Genomic DNA, 16102 nt, shown 5'->3' with positions numbered 1-16102 from the left:
TAGGTCAAGCTATTTCAAAGAATGTATTTTCTTTTTTTTTTTAGGTAAATAGTGGGTACTCTAGTTATACACTGCTAGGATTGTTCTGGAAACTGTACCCATGCAGACCACCTTCGCTAAGAACTCGGAAAACACTCCTGAATTTGTGCTGTTGTTAATGATATTGTTATCATGGGTGTGGCGAGCACATGGGTCCACACAACGCAATGAGATTTGAAGTTCTTTGAAATGTACTTCCTGTTTCAAGGTATTTTGTGAGCATGAGCTGTTTTATGACCTTGTAAAAATAGAGAATCCAGGTGGTGAGGTGCAGACAGCCAGTTAATTGTATTTGTTTTCTGACTCAGGAGACTACCTCACTGCCATCAGAAGGGCACCCGTCCTCTTAACACATCTGAGAGTGTTTACAGAATGAGTCTGAGGCTTAGCAGGTACAAGTGCTTGTCACACAAGCCGGGTGACCTGAGTTCAAACCTCAGAACCCACAGTGGAAGGAGAAGAGAAAACCCACCTCTGAGAGTTGTTCTCTGACCTCCACATCTGTGTTATGGTGTACACACACACACACACACACACACGCAAATTACATATAAAAGTTGTTATCCTGCTGCTGTGGGTTTTTTTTTTTTTTTTTTTTTTTTTTTTTTTTTTGGTTTTTCGAGACAGGGTTTCTCTGTGTAGCCCTGGCTGTCCTGGCACTCACTTTGTAGACCAGGCTGGCCTCGAACTCAGAAATCCGCCTGCCTCTGCCTCCCGAGTGCTGGGATTAAAGGCGTGCGCCACCACGCCCGGCTTGCTGTGGTTTTTTAAATTATTATTATTACTTTTAGAGTGAATGTGAACCAAGTATTTCCTTGGAAATTCTAGAGCATTCCCTAAGGTCAAGTCTTACACATTGATTTCTGATTGATTGGTTTAGTTAGTTTTGTTTTGCCAGGTAGTACGGGTTTTGTTATCTTGACTTCCTCGGGGTGGTTACGGGAACACAAATTTGTAGGGAAGCTGAGCGTCTCAGGCTTCTTAGGTGGACCACTTACTTTCTGGCGTGCTTTGTATTCACATTGCTACTGGATGCTCTTCCAACCCTGGGGATGCTTAAAGCTTCACTTTGCCTATGTAACAGGTTAAAGCCGTGATATTTTTAAGTTTTCCTGTTTTGATCGCCCCTGGCTTTGATCCTAAGCCATCACTCTTCCTGGGACCTTGGAATCTGAATGTAGTCTATCCTCCCCTTCCCTGCTCAGCCTCTAGCTAAGTGTTTCATTTACTCAATAATTTAATCATTTTGATACATTATTTTGTTTTAAGCTACAGTGTCTTCACCTATCTATGGACATCCTAACAATAATACCCCTCTCACTGAACCGTCCTATAAAGATGATGCATACCTGATTTAAAAAAAAAAAAAAACCTATCCAACAAATACAGAAGCAGATGCCCACAGCCATCCATTGGACTGAGCACAGGGTCCCAAATGGAGGAGCTAGAAAAGGGACACAAGGAGCTGAAGGGGTTTGCAGCCTCATAGAAGAAACAACAATATGAACCAACCAGAACCCCCTGAGCTCCCAGGGACTAAACCACCAACCAAAGGGTAAACATGGAGGGACCCATGGCTCTAGGTGTATATGTAGCAGAGGATGGCCTTGTGGGACATCAATGGGAGGAGAGGCCCTTGGTGTTGTGAAGGCTCGATGTCCCAGTGTAGGGGAATGCCAGGACAGGGAAGTGGGAGTGGGTGGGTTAGTGAGCAGGAGGAGGGGTAATAAGGATAGGGAGAGTTTCAGAGGGGAAACCAGGAAAGGGGATAACATTTGCAATGTAAATAAAGAAAGCATTTAATAAAAAAAAAACTGTTCAAGAAACATGAATTTCTTTCCTTAACAAATATGAATTAAGAATGAATAAATTATGTAAATTTTGAACAAATGATTGTGTCAATTTTCTCTGACGTTCATGTTAAGAGTTAGCTCATAAATTAGTATTTTGATGATCTAGACAGTTCAGTGCTATCTGATTTGTGGCTTTAGATTCTTCACTGTCTTAGATTAAAATCTTTGAATAATTATACCTTGAAATTATTTTTATTAGTCAAGATACATCTCAGTAAAATAAACTCTGACTTACAGCAAAGTTGGAATAGAGGGAGAAGCTAGATTCTCACTTGTAGTGAGTCATATCTGGTTTCTAGTCTGTAATTCAAGGTAGGCTTTTCAAATGACACAGACATTAATTCTTAGAGCCATTCCCCACCAGGATTCCCTTGGGTTGACACATTCTGAATGCTAGATGACAGCTCGTCATTTCTATTGAAATCAGCAAGTCCAACTCCGTGGTGATGTTTCCCACCACACCATGCTTAGAGCCTGCTCACACTGCTCTGAATCAGCTCACTGACTGAATTCTCTGTGCTTCAGAGAAGCCACTACTCCCTGGTCCTCATGGTGACCCCAGGGGCAAGGCAAGATACATAATTACACATGACCAGGTGGTGAGTTCGCATCACGGAATATAGCCTACTCTTATGCTCATATTCCAACCACTCAACCAAGAAAGTAAAACCTTTTCCAACTGCTAACATATTTGTTTCATAGCTCTTGCTTACAAGCTACCCCAAACGCAGAGATATCTGCAAGGGGCATAATAAACAGACACAGACTACTGGCAGGCAATTTTTCAAGACTTAAAGTTGCTCTCTTCTCTGTCTCTGTCTGTCTGTCTGTCTGTCTGTCTGTCTGTCTGTCTCTCTCTGTCTCCCTCTATCTTTGTCTCTCTCTGTCTCTCTCTGTTTCTCTCTGTGTCTCTCTCTCCGTCTCTCACTCTCTTCTCTTCTCTCTCTCTCTCTCTCCCCCTGTTTGAGGCTGTACACACTCTTCACACACACACACACACACACACCTCACACACATCTCACACACACCACATGCACTCTCCTTTCACTCACACACACATTTCACTCACACACACATTCTTCTCTTCACACTCTCACATTCTCTCCATTCACTTCACACTGTCTACACACACCTCACATTCTCTCTTCACTCTCTTCACATTCGTGCTCTCTCTCTCTCTCTCTCTCTCTCACACACACATACTTCTCGTGTACCTCACTCCCACTTCACTCTCTCTCCACTCGCTCTCTCGCCTTTTTCTTGCCCCAGTCTTTTACTGATACTCCAAAAGCAGGGAGAGAAAAGACATTGTATTCTCATTGCCAAATCAAATTCAAAAGAATAACCACATCCCACAAAGAATCAAGAATTACAATTGTTCCCCAAAGTTTCAACCTTCCCCTATTTCCAGGCCTGTGGCCAAAATAATAATAATTGCAAAGTCATCACTATTTAAACTTTAATTTTTTTTTAACTTATACTTCAGAGCTCAGAGGTCCGAGGTCAGCTACTTGTGTTTTCTTGTGAAGCTCTAATGATAAATGACGTGGGCAAAGCTGGCAGGCAGTGGCCAGAAAGAATCAACCCTTAACCCTTAACCCTTAACCCTTAACTCGGCAGTTCTGCTAGCTTTCTGCTTCTGTACATTGCACACAACGACTCTCCTAAGAGTCCCAGTGTTTTGACTTAGTTTTTCTAGTATAGAATTACATGCATTCTACAATTGCTTATCCAGGAACCACTCTCAAATGTTGTGCAAAACTTATTTCATAACCTCCACAGCTTTGCCTTTCTTGGGTTCCCAATGTTGGCTCTAATTCATTTTCTAATAATTTCTTCAAACTTTCTTTGCAAGTCAAGCATTAATCTGGAACGACCATTGTGCAGTTATTGCATTGTTTCCAAGATGAGAACACACAGCTTGCACCTGGGCCATTAGGACTATGCTGTGCTGTGTCCCATGCCTCAATTTTTAATTGTGTAAGAATCATTGCATCAAGGAACATCGAGTTTCACAGAATTCACCAGAGCAGGAGAAAGGAGTAGGAAAGTCAGATATAATAGAATTATGCATACCAAGGCCAACTGAAAAGCAGTCACGAGCAGATGAATTCTATACAACTGTTGTCCAGGGCTAAGATTAGGAGAAATGGGAACAACTGTTGTATACAAAGCACAGCTGTGAGCTACGAACATGTCTCCACCCTGGCCTACTGCAGGCAGTCCCTTATTTCAGATGGCAGGTCCCCTGGAGGGATGTGACTACTCCTTCTCAGGTTCCCAGGCACCATCCTTTTTCACAAGGAGCTGCCACAGGCTTTTGAGATGTCTCCATCCCAGCCTGCTGCGGGCAGTCCCTGTCATGGTATGCTGTCCCAAGTATCCCTTCAATAGAGTTTCTGATCCATTCAATGTTAGTGTCTGTACTCTTAATCAAATACCTTTAGAATCAACCCCATATGTGTTAGTCAGTTTATTCCAATATAGATTGAAAAGAAGAAAATCTTGTGATTCTCTTGGCTTACACGTCTTTTTCTATCCACCCAGAATCTGCCCCTTTCCCTCTGAAAGAGATGGGAAGCCTGGAGTTTATGAGAAATGGAGACACCCCTTTCGAGGCCACTGCTCATATGTGGTGGTACCAGAGTTTCAAGCAAAAGAAAGTTAGTGTCAGCAGATGGGAAGGTGGGACTTCCTTCATTATGAAGGGGAGATCAGGGACAGACTCAGGACAAGTGTGCTCAAGGATTCACTCCTAGCCTGAGTCCAAGGCTTTCCAAGTTTCTGTTCTCCGTGCATCTGTCAGCTGCAGAACGCTTGGTTTGCTTCTGAATCCTTAGTCATATTTAGTTATTCCTGCAAACAGAAAGAACACAATATATTTTGAGCGCCTGCTTAGAACCCCCTACTGGTGCTCTGCCTACCGTTTTAGGGGAAATCTCTGAGCTTGCTGCTTTCTTCCTGCACACACACTAATACAGAAGCAGCCACATCACCTCGATTCCTTTATAACCTTATCTTTACTAGAATAATACTCCAATATAACAGCTTATCAATTTCCAAAAAATCATACCTCTCCATCAAGCCTCCCTCGGGTCTCAGGAAGCTATGAGGAAGAGGAGGCAGGAAAAACATAAATCGGTGGGGATGGACGACACCAAGGAAATAAGACCTTCTAGATAAGAGAACAGAACTGATGCTCGTAGAAGCTTACAGACACCGTAGCAGCACGCACAGGACCTGCACAGTCCCAGTGCTGAGAGGGGAACTGGACACGAGGCCCATCCCTCAACACAGAAATGTTCTCCAGTGAACAGCCATTCACAGAAGAAAAATCAGTTTTCTCCAGTGGAGTCTCACTGGGTGCACACACAACACTTAAGGAAGGTTCCATGTCCAGCAGCAGACTTGCAAACACAAAGCAAACTGCATGGTAGTTTTTGGAGATGTTATCTCACAATACTTTGTTTGGGCTTTTTTGTTGTTTTTGTTTTGTCTTTCCTCTTTATACCTTGTCTTTTGCTTTTCTATTATGATCTCTGATTTTTTTGTGTTTTTATGGGTTTTGTGCTCTGTGTGTGTGTGTGTGTGTGTGTGTGTTCATGCATATACATACAAGCTTTTTCTCATTTTTTTTTCTGTTTCTTTGCTTTTATTCTGGATTGTTTGATTGTTTATTGGCTTACTTAAAAAGGTCTGGGGTCATCTGGGTGGGACGTGAGAAGGGTCTGAGAGGAGAAGATGGAAGGGAAACTGTGATCAGAATACTGTAGGAAAAAGTATTTTCAATTTAAAAAAGTTAGAATGGAGCTGGCATGGTGGCGTGTGTTCGTGATCCCAGCACTTAGAAAGCCAAGGCAGAAGAACCTCTTGAGTTGGAAGCCACCCTGGGCTATAAATTGAAAGCCAGTCTCAAAACAAAAGAGGAAAATCATATGCAAAGTGGCTTATATACAAAGAAGGATTACTCATTTGTGTAAATGAACAGCCTAGAGGTGCAATTGGTCCCAACAGAAAAACCCTCAGGAGTCAAGCTTTCTCCACTGTCTATTCATTCTGCTTCCTCTCTGTTGACTCTAGACTCAGAGTTCCTCTTAGGATCACAAGATGGTTGCCAAAAGTTAAAAAACCATCCTTGTCCAAACCCACTGGGCTCCATCCCTCTGGAACTAGATGGCAAAATAAACCCTTCTTCCCTAAGCCGCTTTTTGTCCGTTTATTTTTATCACAACAATAGACAAGTCACCAGCAATACTGTGACGTCACAGGTAAATGCAGCCCTGTGGTCCACTGGATGATCAGACAGGTGACATCACAGGTAAATGCAGCCCTGTGGTCCACTGGATGTTCAGACAGGTGACATCACAGGTAAATGCAGCCCTGTGGTCCACTGGATCTTCAGACAGGTGACGTCACAGGTAAATGCAGCCCTGTGGTCACTGGATGTTCAGACAGGGCGTCTCAAGCCTTTGAGCTGATACGTTGGATGTTCCATGTGCATCTGTGGACTTTTTACCAACATATGTAAGGAAAGAGATTAGGAATTCTACGAGTTTCCTCACTGCTGTGGCAAAAACCGCTTAAAGAAGGAATTCTGGATCTCAGTTCAGGTGGATCGTCTGCCATGACCAGGGGAGTTATGGTGGCAGAAGCCTTCAGTTAACTGGTCACAGTGCATCTGCAGTCACGGAGCAAATGGAGAGTCATGTTTACGCTTGGTTAGCTTCCTCTTTTGTATTGAAAATAATTCTTCTCATTCAGTATTCTAATCCTGGTTCCTCCTCCCTCTTCTCCGCCCAGATCCTTTCCCGTGCCCCACCCATCCTACTCTGTGCCTCCCTTTTCCTCTCTCTTTAGAAAAGAAACAGGCCAATTAAAAAACAACTTTAAAAAGGAAAAAACAGAAGGGGGGAAAAGAAAAAAAGAGCATGAAAAACATATACATACAGAGAGATATACACACATACATGCACACATACATGTGCACACATACACACATAAACTCATATACACACATACATATATACACACATACATACACATACATATATATACATACATATATAAATATACACACACATACACATATACATACACACACATACATACACACACATACATACACACACATACATACACACATATACATACACACACATACATATACACATATACACACTACACACACACACCATAAAAACAAAATCTGAAAACGCAATGGCAAAGCAAAAGACAAAAGCCCAAGAAGTGTCATGAGACAAATCATCTCCCCAGATACCACGGTGTTCCTTTTGCTCTGGCCATCTGCTTACTGCTTGATGTGGGGCCTCCCTCCCTTAAGTGTGGGTATAACCCAGTGAGACTCCATTGGAGAAAACTAATCTTTCCTTTGCCAGTGTCTGACAATTGGAGATAGCTTCTGTGTTAGGGTGGGAGATCAGATCCACTTCCTCTCAGCACTGAGACCCCACCTGGCTGCGGACCACACAGGACTTGTGCCTGCTGCCACGGGCTCTGTGGGTTCATATGAGCATCAGCCCCGATGTGTCAGGAAGACACTGTTTCCCTTGTGTCCTCCACTCCCACTGGCTCTTACAGTCCTTCTGCCTCCTGTTTAGGGTCCTTCCCAAGCCCTGAAGGGAGGGGCCAGCTTTCTCCTTTTGCTGTTCAAAGCCTGAAACCCCAGCCCATGGGATGCTGCTGTTCACATTCAGGATGTGTCTCCCCACTTCAGCTAACTTCATTTAGATAATCCCTCATTGATGTGTCCAGAGGCTTCTCTCTGGTGACTCTAGATACAGCCAAGTTGTCAGTCAAGATCAACCATCACAGGGAAAGAGAACACTACCATCCTAAACACCCCGGGGGAAAAACATTTCTGCTTCAGTCAAATTACCATGGGTTTGGAAGTGTCTGTGTCTGTCCTGATAATGTTCCACGCCCAGTTCACAGGACTCAAGTGTGTTAAGGGTTTGGGCTTTATGCTCCTCCTTGGCTGGGCTTGAAATATCAGATTGCCCATGTAAGATACCCAATATCTAGCACAAAATGTAGCTGTCATTCCATTCCAGTGTGTGGTTGGTTGGTTGGTTGGTTGGTTGGTTGGTTGGTTGGTTGGTTCGTTCGTTGGTTTTATAACAGTAAGGTCTCATGTAGCCCACACTGGCCTTGAACTCCTGATCCTTGCCCCCTCTTCTACCTCTGATGTTCTAGGATGGTGACTAGGTAGCACCACACCTAGTCATTATTATGACCTCACTGGTGTTTGGTGACTCTGACTTCACATTTAAGCAGGGATAATTAAGCTCTATATTTTTTTTAACATTAAGCAAACTAACTAGAGCCCACTGAAGTTATTTTTTTCTTAAGATTCTTCAGCATAGTCACAACCAGAAGAGGCTAAGACATCCTAGATCTGTTACAAAATTAAGCCCTAATAATATGGTATTTTGTAATTACATGTCTGTTTGTCTATAACAGTCTGTGAGGTACTGAGAAGCAAGAATTGATTTTTTTCTTTAAAAAAATCCATTTTCATAATCATAGAACCCAAAACAATGGTTAACATTTATAAAATACTTTTAGAAATACTGTGCAGGGAGTCTAGAGAAAAGAAGCCAAGAAAGAAAAACATGTCAGTGAACTCAGGCATGACCACTGGGTCCACGTAGTCCCACCAACTGTCAGATTTGTCCCTTCAGTGGCCAAGGAATGTATCAGATTCACACAGCTTAATGGAGCCAGCAGCTGTGGTCACTCCAGCCACCCCGCTCCTGCCTCTCACCCTCTCCTGATACCTGGTTCCTGAGAAGAGCAATGAGTATTATTTGGCTTTTCATACAGCCTTTTCTACAGGAATAGCATATTCTAAGGCGACATTGGACTTATTTCTCAGTGGTGTCTTATTACAGAAACATATCGGAGGAGTTTTATTATCATAACTCAGATTGTTAACCTAATTTCAAGTTTACTAACTGTGACTAAACTTTTTTTCTTTTTCTTACGCGCTTAGTGTGCGCGTGTGTAGGTATGTGGGTGTGCGTACACATATGTGTGGAGGTCTAAGGCTGATGTCTTCCTTGACTGTTCACTTACATATTGAGACAGGGTCTCCTGATGACCCCTGAGCTTCTTGTGTTGGCTAGTCCAGCTAGCCAGCATTCTCCAGGGACTCCCTACCAATCCTCCAGCTTGCTAGGATTGCAGGCTGGCTACCACACCCACCAGACTTTGACACTGCTTCTGAGGCTCTCAATTCTGGTTACTTGAGAACACTTTACCCACTGAGCCACCACCACAACCCCTGGTGATGAAATTTGTCAACTTGATTCTACTGAAAGGTCACGATGAGGAGACTAGTAAAGGTAACTCATGATATATCTGTGGGGTCACATCCACAGAGAATCCCATACGTGGGGAAGACCTGTGCTGCATGTGGTTGGAACTGCGCCATCCTGTAGACTGAGTAGTCCAGGTAAAGGAAAAGTGGGATAAGGACAGCCCTCGAGAATGGGCTTCTTCTCAAATGCATCCCTGCCCCCATGCTGTCTCCTTCCCTCCTTATTGGAGGTGTGGGTCCACTCTACCATGCAATACTCTTCCTGGCATGGCCACGGACACTCTAACACTGAGCCAGAAGAAATGTCGCCCTCCTTGGGGTGTTTTGTGGGGTTTCTTGTCACAGAGAAGAGAAAGCCAATTAATTAACATATTAACAGAACATCTTCTGTTCATCTCGGAACAAGACCCTGAGATGCTAGCAAGGACCTGTATCCTGCAATGATGTGGCAGTGCCTGCAGCTGCCCCCATCTAATAGAACTTGTCTACCACTGTTCGTTCTAACAGCCAGGGTCCTCCCAAGAGGAAACAGTGCATGCTTCCTGCTCAGTTCTGTTTGTCCTATGAAAATTAACTTCCACATTATAACAGCTGCAGCAAACAGAGGAAGCAAGCATGCCCAGGATGTTCATCTGTAGAGACAGAAAGGAAAAAATGATCATATTGCTTGTTAAACCAGGACATGTGCTGAAATGATTAACTTACCAAGCAATTTAAAATTAAAATAGAAAATAATACAAAATATTTAGTCAAGACAAAATTTGAACAGGCTTTTCCTGCTGTTTCATTGGCCAAGACCTTTCTTAATTGTATCTCTACTTACATACATACTCTATAGTAATACGCTAAGCAATACACTAGACTATACGAAGCTGGTGGTTTCGTAGATTGTTTATGGAAGAATAAATTGACACAATGAGGCATATATAGGATTTATAGCGTGGAGGGCAGGCCACTTGTCCTCCAGTTCGCTCAAGTAATTCTGCTGCTCAAAAATCTCTCCAAGGAAATGCAAAATATAGAAGACGCTATAGGCACAAAAAGTTGTTCTCTCTCTGTCTCTGTCTCTGTCTGTCTCTCTCTCTCTGTATGTGTGTGTGTGTGTGAGACAGACAGACAGACAGACAGACAGAGAGACAGACAGACAGAGACAGAGAGAGACAGAGTTAGATTGCTCAAGGTTAATGTCCCTGTTTAGAAATGCTATTCCAGGAATTTTTTTCTAAAGAAAAGAAGTAGGACAGAAGGGAAAGAACTTGCTTTAGTTACAACATCTCTGTCCCCAAACTGGAAATAACTTGTCTAGCAGAGTGAAAATGGATTAGTCATAGAGTTGTGTTGGTATTACAGGTTACCATCGAACCATGGAAATCTCAGGAACAAAATGACAGAGAAATACAAAAAGATTGTTGGATGTCATCTTAAGTCTCTGTACGTTGGTAAATTATTATGAAGTCAGCGCACAATTGGCATCTATAACTTGTCTATTCTCATGGGACCCCATGGGGGCAGGGGGTTCAAGTCTTAGACAGACGGGAGAATGCAGACAACGTTGCTGAGTAACTTTTCCGAATACACACTTGTGAGCCAGGACTGAAATGTAAGCTCACTAAAACCAAAGCCCAGAGGAGAGACCAATGTGTTGTGTGTGGAGGTGGTGGGTATGTGTGAGAGAAGGGGCGGGGGATGGTGGGATGATGGCGCAGGCACCTTAACACCATTTGGGGTGCAGTGCCAAGCCCAAATAAACAACCAAGGTAAGAAAATGGCTGGAAAGGAGTGCCCTAGACTGTCAAGAGGGCTTTGTTCAAAAACAAGGTTCAAAAATATGACCCTCCTAGAGAATCATACGCATACAAAATTCCTTTTAAGACAGCTAGCTGTTGGGCTTTGTGCAAACTGTCATTTTTCTCTAGAGTATGTTCTCTAAAGCAGAATGGCCACTGAGATGCTGTGGTGTTCACAAACAACAAAAATACCTCCACAATGTTATTAGCAAGATAATTTCTTTACAAAATTTGGGGAAAATTCCTCCTTAAAATCCTTTTGTAAAGATCAGCAGTAGGGTGGGAGGTGGTGGGGCACACAGCTTAAATTTCATATTCCTTTCTTTTTATTTTTTCCTTCTTTCACTTTGCTTTCTAGGCTGTGTAACAAAAATTATAGTAATAGTGAGTAGCTCTGCCCATGCCATGAGACTGTAAGCAATATTTATTCTCACTGTATTTGAGAGGCAAGCACAATTTGAGTACTTTCAGCATAAAAACATTTAAACATTATTTTTTTAAAATATGTTTAAATTTTAGAATTTCACTGGGGTTTTGGCAAAATTTTATACATACAACTTGTGTTTCCCGCAATATCGAGCGCAGATTTCCACCTGTGTTTTTCTGAGACTCTGAAGAGAAACTAAAAGATAAGTTTGAGCAGACACCGGGCTTGCCAGCATCCTGCTGGCCTCAGGAGATGTCACAAGGGCCAGAGCACACACGCATGACTGAGCTGTGGCTGAGCATATGAACCACATGTGACAAGAGATGTTGCGAGCACCCCTTCTGACGACTGCTTGGGGAAGTTGTCTTCTAGAACCACCCCAGGGTAGAAAAGTCATGTGTGGGGAGTACAAGGGTCCTTTCCCAAAACACAAAAACTTTTGTTCAATGTTCTCAGAATGAAGAGTCTTTAGAGTGTCATCCGCAGGTGACTGCGACATAGTGGAAGTGACTCTGTGAGGGTTGTTGGGAAAGCATGAAGGCCCGAGGGACAGTTCAAAGCCAGTTCAACCAGAGCTTTTATTTCCTGACTGAGCATCTGAGTGACAGGGTAAGGCGCTGGACCATCTCAGCAACATCCTTCTGTTTCAAGGGTATATGGGGTCCACCCACTCCCCGGGGCGTGTTACATTCTATCTTGTGATTTGAATCCCCGACAGCTATGTGTCACGAAGAGTACAAAACGTTGTGTTAGATATGTTTCACGCTGGGGGTTTCAAAGAAAACTAGAGAAATATACATCACAGGCTGGGAAAGTTGTATCAAAACTGACATTGCATACAGTTGTATGTCCGATGAAGGGAAACAGGCTCCAAGGAATTCAAAACAGAAGGGAGCTCGTGAGCGGAAGTAAGGTAAGAAGCAGCGAGGAACGGAGAAGTGCGCTGAGCCTGGACGCTTTCCGGTGACGTGTGGAGTGCAAGAATCGAGACTTGCTCTCCAGGACTGGGACTCCAAAATCCACCCAGCTGTCCAACCACTCCCCGGGCCACTCAGGATGGCCACTGGCAGAAATTCCAGAGAAGCACCTCAGATATGCCTTGCTGAAGCAAGAGTTCCTCTTGTAGTTGTAGATTGTGAGGGTTTCTGAGGGACCCTGAAGACAACTCCCAGGGCGCAGTCAGGGCAGCAAGAGCCACTAAGGGTCCTTGGGGAAGTAGGCATTTTCCCATCAAATCCATCTGTTACAGTGGTGCAGCCATCGCCCTGGGTACTTGCTGGAACTCAGGCCTGAATGCTGAAGAAGAACAATATAAACTTGCAAGAGTTCGAGGCCAGCCTGGTCTACAAAGTGAGTTCCAGGACAGCCAGGGCTATACAGAGAAACCCTGTCTTAAAAAAACAAAAACAAACAAACAACAACAACAAAACCACGTGGTGTTTTATTTGACCTGCCTTTCTTATCATCTGCCAGAATAAGTATCCATCCATTTGTCCATAGCAAGACAAAAATCAGATAAGGTGCAGAAGAGAGACTTAGGGGATGGGATGGGACGATGCCTCTCTCTCTCTCTCTCTCTCTCTCTCTCTCTCTCTCTCTCTCTCTCTCTCTCTCTCTCTCTCTCTCCCTCAGCCCTTTAGGAAACTAGGTGCCTGCCTTTTATCTGATTGTGACAGGGTTAGTGAAGGACCAAGGTGCAGGGTTAGTGAAGGACCAAGGTGAAATTATGAGCTTGGCTTTTGAGGCACTAGCCAGGGACTAGGACAGGGAGGGCATAAATGCTTCAAATAAGCCTCTTCGGGAAGACTCAGGTAGTATGGGGGGGGGTGGCGGGGGGAAGTGGCTGCATGTAAACAAGACAGGAAATATACTCACTTGTCCTGGCTTTCCCCTCTGCACACACTTCCCTGGCCCTCTGTCTTTCTGCCTCGTCATTCTCTGTAGAGATCTAGGTTTTAAGAAGTTCCTAAGCTCTATTCCTTAACTCCACTAGGTTAGTAGCATATGAGGACTTGGGGACCGCACCATTTTTTTTTACCGACTTAGACATCTGTGCTATTCCAGGGAATTGCCAGCATGAGGGCATCAGCCTGTTTTCCTTGTTCTTTTACCCAGCCATTCACTGGTGCTAAAGAAAGTCCTGAGCATCATGGATCCAGAGAGTAAGCTGCAACTCTGTCGTGAGGGGCTGGTGTTTGCTGATGAGTGTTTCCAGACTCAGGACGGAGACTGTAGGGAAAGAGGAAAGAGGAAAGAGGCTTCATTTCAACACACAGGGTCCAGCTGTATCAGCAAGAAAAAGATGACACTAATCTGTGTCACGTTCCTGTGCCCCGACTCTGTGTGCGTGCTTTAGTCACGGAGAAGAATGGCTAGAAACAGCTATTTCTGGAATTTTTCTGGAGCTCTATCATTTCTGGAGGTCATTTACAGAATTAACTAGGAGTCACTGGTGCAACGCTGGCTACATTTTCTCAGAACTCTTGTTTTTGTTTGTTTGTTTGTTTGTTTGTTTGTTTGTTTTTTAAGCTTGGGCAGAGGAAGAGAGAGGGGAGAAGAGATATATTACAGACATTTCTGAAAAGGGAGTCTTCAGACATTTCTCACTTCAGAGCTCTGGAGGAGAATGTCCTTCCATCAGTAACAACAGCTGACTTTCATGAAGACTCACAGCCACTACAAGTTTACATCAGAGGGTCGTGGAACGGAGGTGTGAGGATCAACTTCATGGATCTTGCTAATCAGATCTCCAGGACCCTTTACCACCTGGCTGGAGACTGGAGTTAGTGTATAGCAACTCTTAATGTAGCATCTAGAAACTAGTATAATTTTTTTTATTAGAAAATCAACTATGGGATAACAGATCTTGTTCAGCCAGCCTTGATACAAAAGTAAAAAAAAAAAATGGAATTTTCAGAAATATGCTCTCATTAGTATAAAACCCTGTATAAGGAGACACACCAGGTTAGCCTGAGGTCAAATAGCTCATGAAAATTTAAATTCTAAAATTCAGAACGTTAAGTACGAAGGTGGGAAAAAAGCTGATATTTCCAAGTTGGCAGATTATTGAAGTTATCTAAAATGGAGACAACTTTTAAGTCTCAACAGAAGGGAAATTTTTTAAACTGACATTGGAGATCGATTATGGGGGGATTTTAAAATAAGCATTTGGATTACATAAATGTAAAACTAAGGTCCTAAGCTGGGACAGGAATGTTACAATGTCATTCATTCATTGGACAAACGTTTTTTGAGAACCTGCTATATTCATAAAAGGCAGTGATTAGGTGAGGATGGTTCTACAGTAAGTAGAGTTTATGCCTTGAAACTCTGTCCTCCGGCTTCTGAGACAGGGAGGTGCAGTCCATAAACTGGATGTTTGGAAGAGGATCCCCACCACACAGCAGAGGGCGGGCATGAAGGGCAATCCAAAGTTTGTCTCAGCTGGATATTTTTTTCTCTGCTATTTTTTTTTCATTATGCCCACATCTTCTTCAATACAGTTTTGTTAAGTATCACAGTTGGTTCTGTGTTTGGAGAAATTACAACATGTGATGCCAGTGGTTAGCGGTGGCTGACAATAAGCAAGCACCCTTTGGGAACTCTCTGAAATCCTTGGGGGAAAGTCAGAGTGACCTTACCAGGGTTGGACTGAGGGGGCTCAAGGCTATTTGAACATTGATTACATTGTGGCACCTTGAAAACCGGTGACCTCTGGCAGGTGTTACAGGTCTTTGTGGGCGACTTGGGCAATCATCACAGAGCAGCAGGACACAGTTCCATGACCTCAGGTCACTGGGCACTAAAATCCAGATGACTTTATTTGTGGGGATTCAACTTCCTGAATATGTGGATTTAAAAGGTAGTTTTTTCATTGCTTTTTTTTTTCCTTTAAAAGAACTTTAATTACATGAGCATGTGTGTCTATATGTTGGTATTATGTACATGTGAATGCAGGTCCTTGTAGAGCCCAGAAGAGCATATCAGATCTCCTGGTGCTAGAGTCACAGGCAGTTGTGAGCTGCCTGATGAGGGTGCTGGGAACCAATCTTGTGCTGTCTGCAAGGGTATGTCACACTCTTAGCCATTGTCACAATCTCTCCAGCAGTTCTGCTTCCCTTCATCCTCAGTCCTCTCCTACGCACCCTCTGTGCCCTGACACCACCACCACCACCCCCAAACAGTGAGGACATTAACCCCTATGAACATTTGCTCTGCTGAACACTGGTTAGAGGCTCTGCACGAATGATTTCGTTTTATCTCTGCATCAACGAGGCAAAATAGGTGGAAACAGCCTTATTTTCCTATGAGAAAGGGGTGTTAAGGGTGCTATGGATGCCATGTAACCCAAGCAACGTGTAGCTAACCGTCCTGAGTCCAAACATAGGCTAAGTCCAGAGCTCTCCACACAATCGCATAAAGGATCTTAGGATTCACCTAAGCAAAACATAATTAAGAGGAAAAGTGCATTGGGAGAAATGTTTACTGTTTCTAAGCAAAGGGAGATTTCTGCCTTCCACGGACACTGCCCTTCATGAAGAGACAGGTCTGGATGCTCGACCTCCACTTAGGAAACTGCAGAAAGGTACAAGAAGCGAGGATGCGCAGTTTCAGCCAGATCATGCATGACAAAGCCCAGTGAACCTCCTTGAATGAT

Source organism: Mus caroli, unplaced genomic scaffold, assembly GCF_978045245.1.
Source record: "Mus caroli unplaced genomic scaffold, Mus_caroli_1 scaffold_20, whole genome shotgun sequence".
Lineage (NCBI taxonomy): Eukaryota > Metazoa > Chordata > Mammalia > Rodentia > Muridae > Mus > Mus caroli.
The sequence above is the reverse complement of the archived record's forward strand: the minus strand, read 5'-3'. Positions refer to the sequence as shown.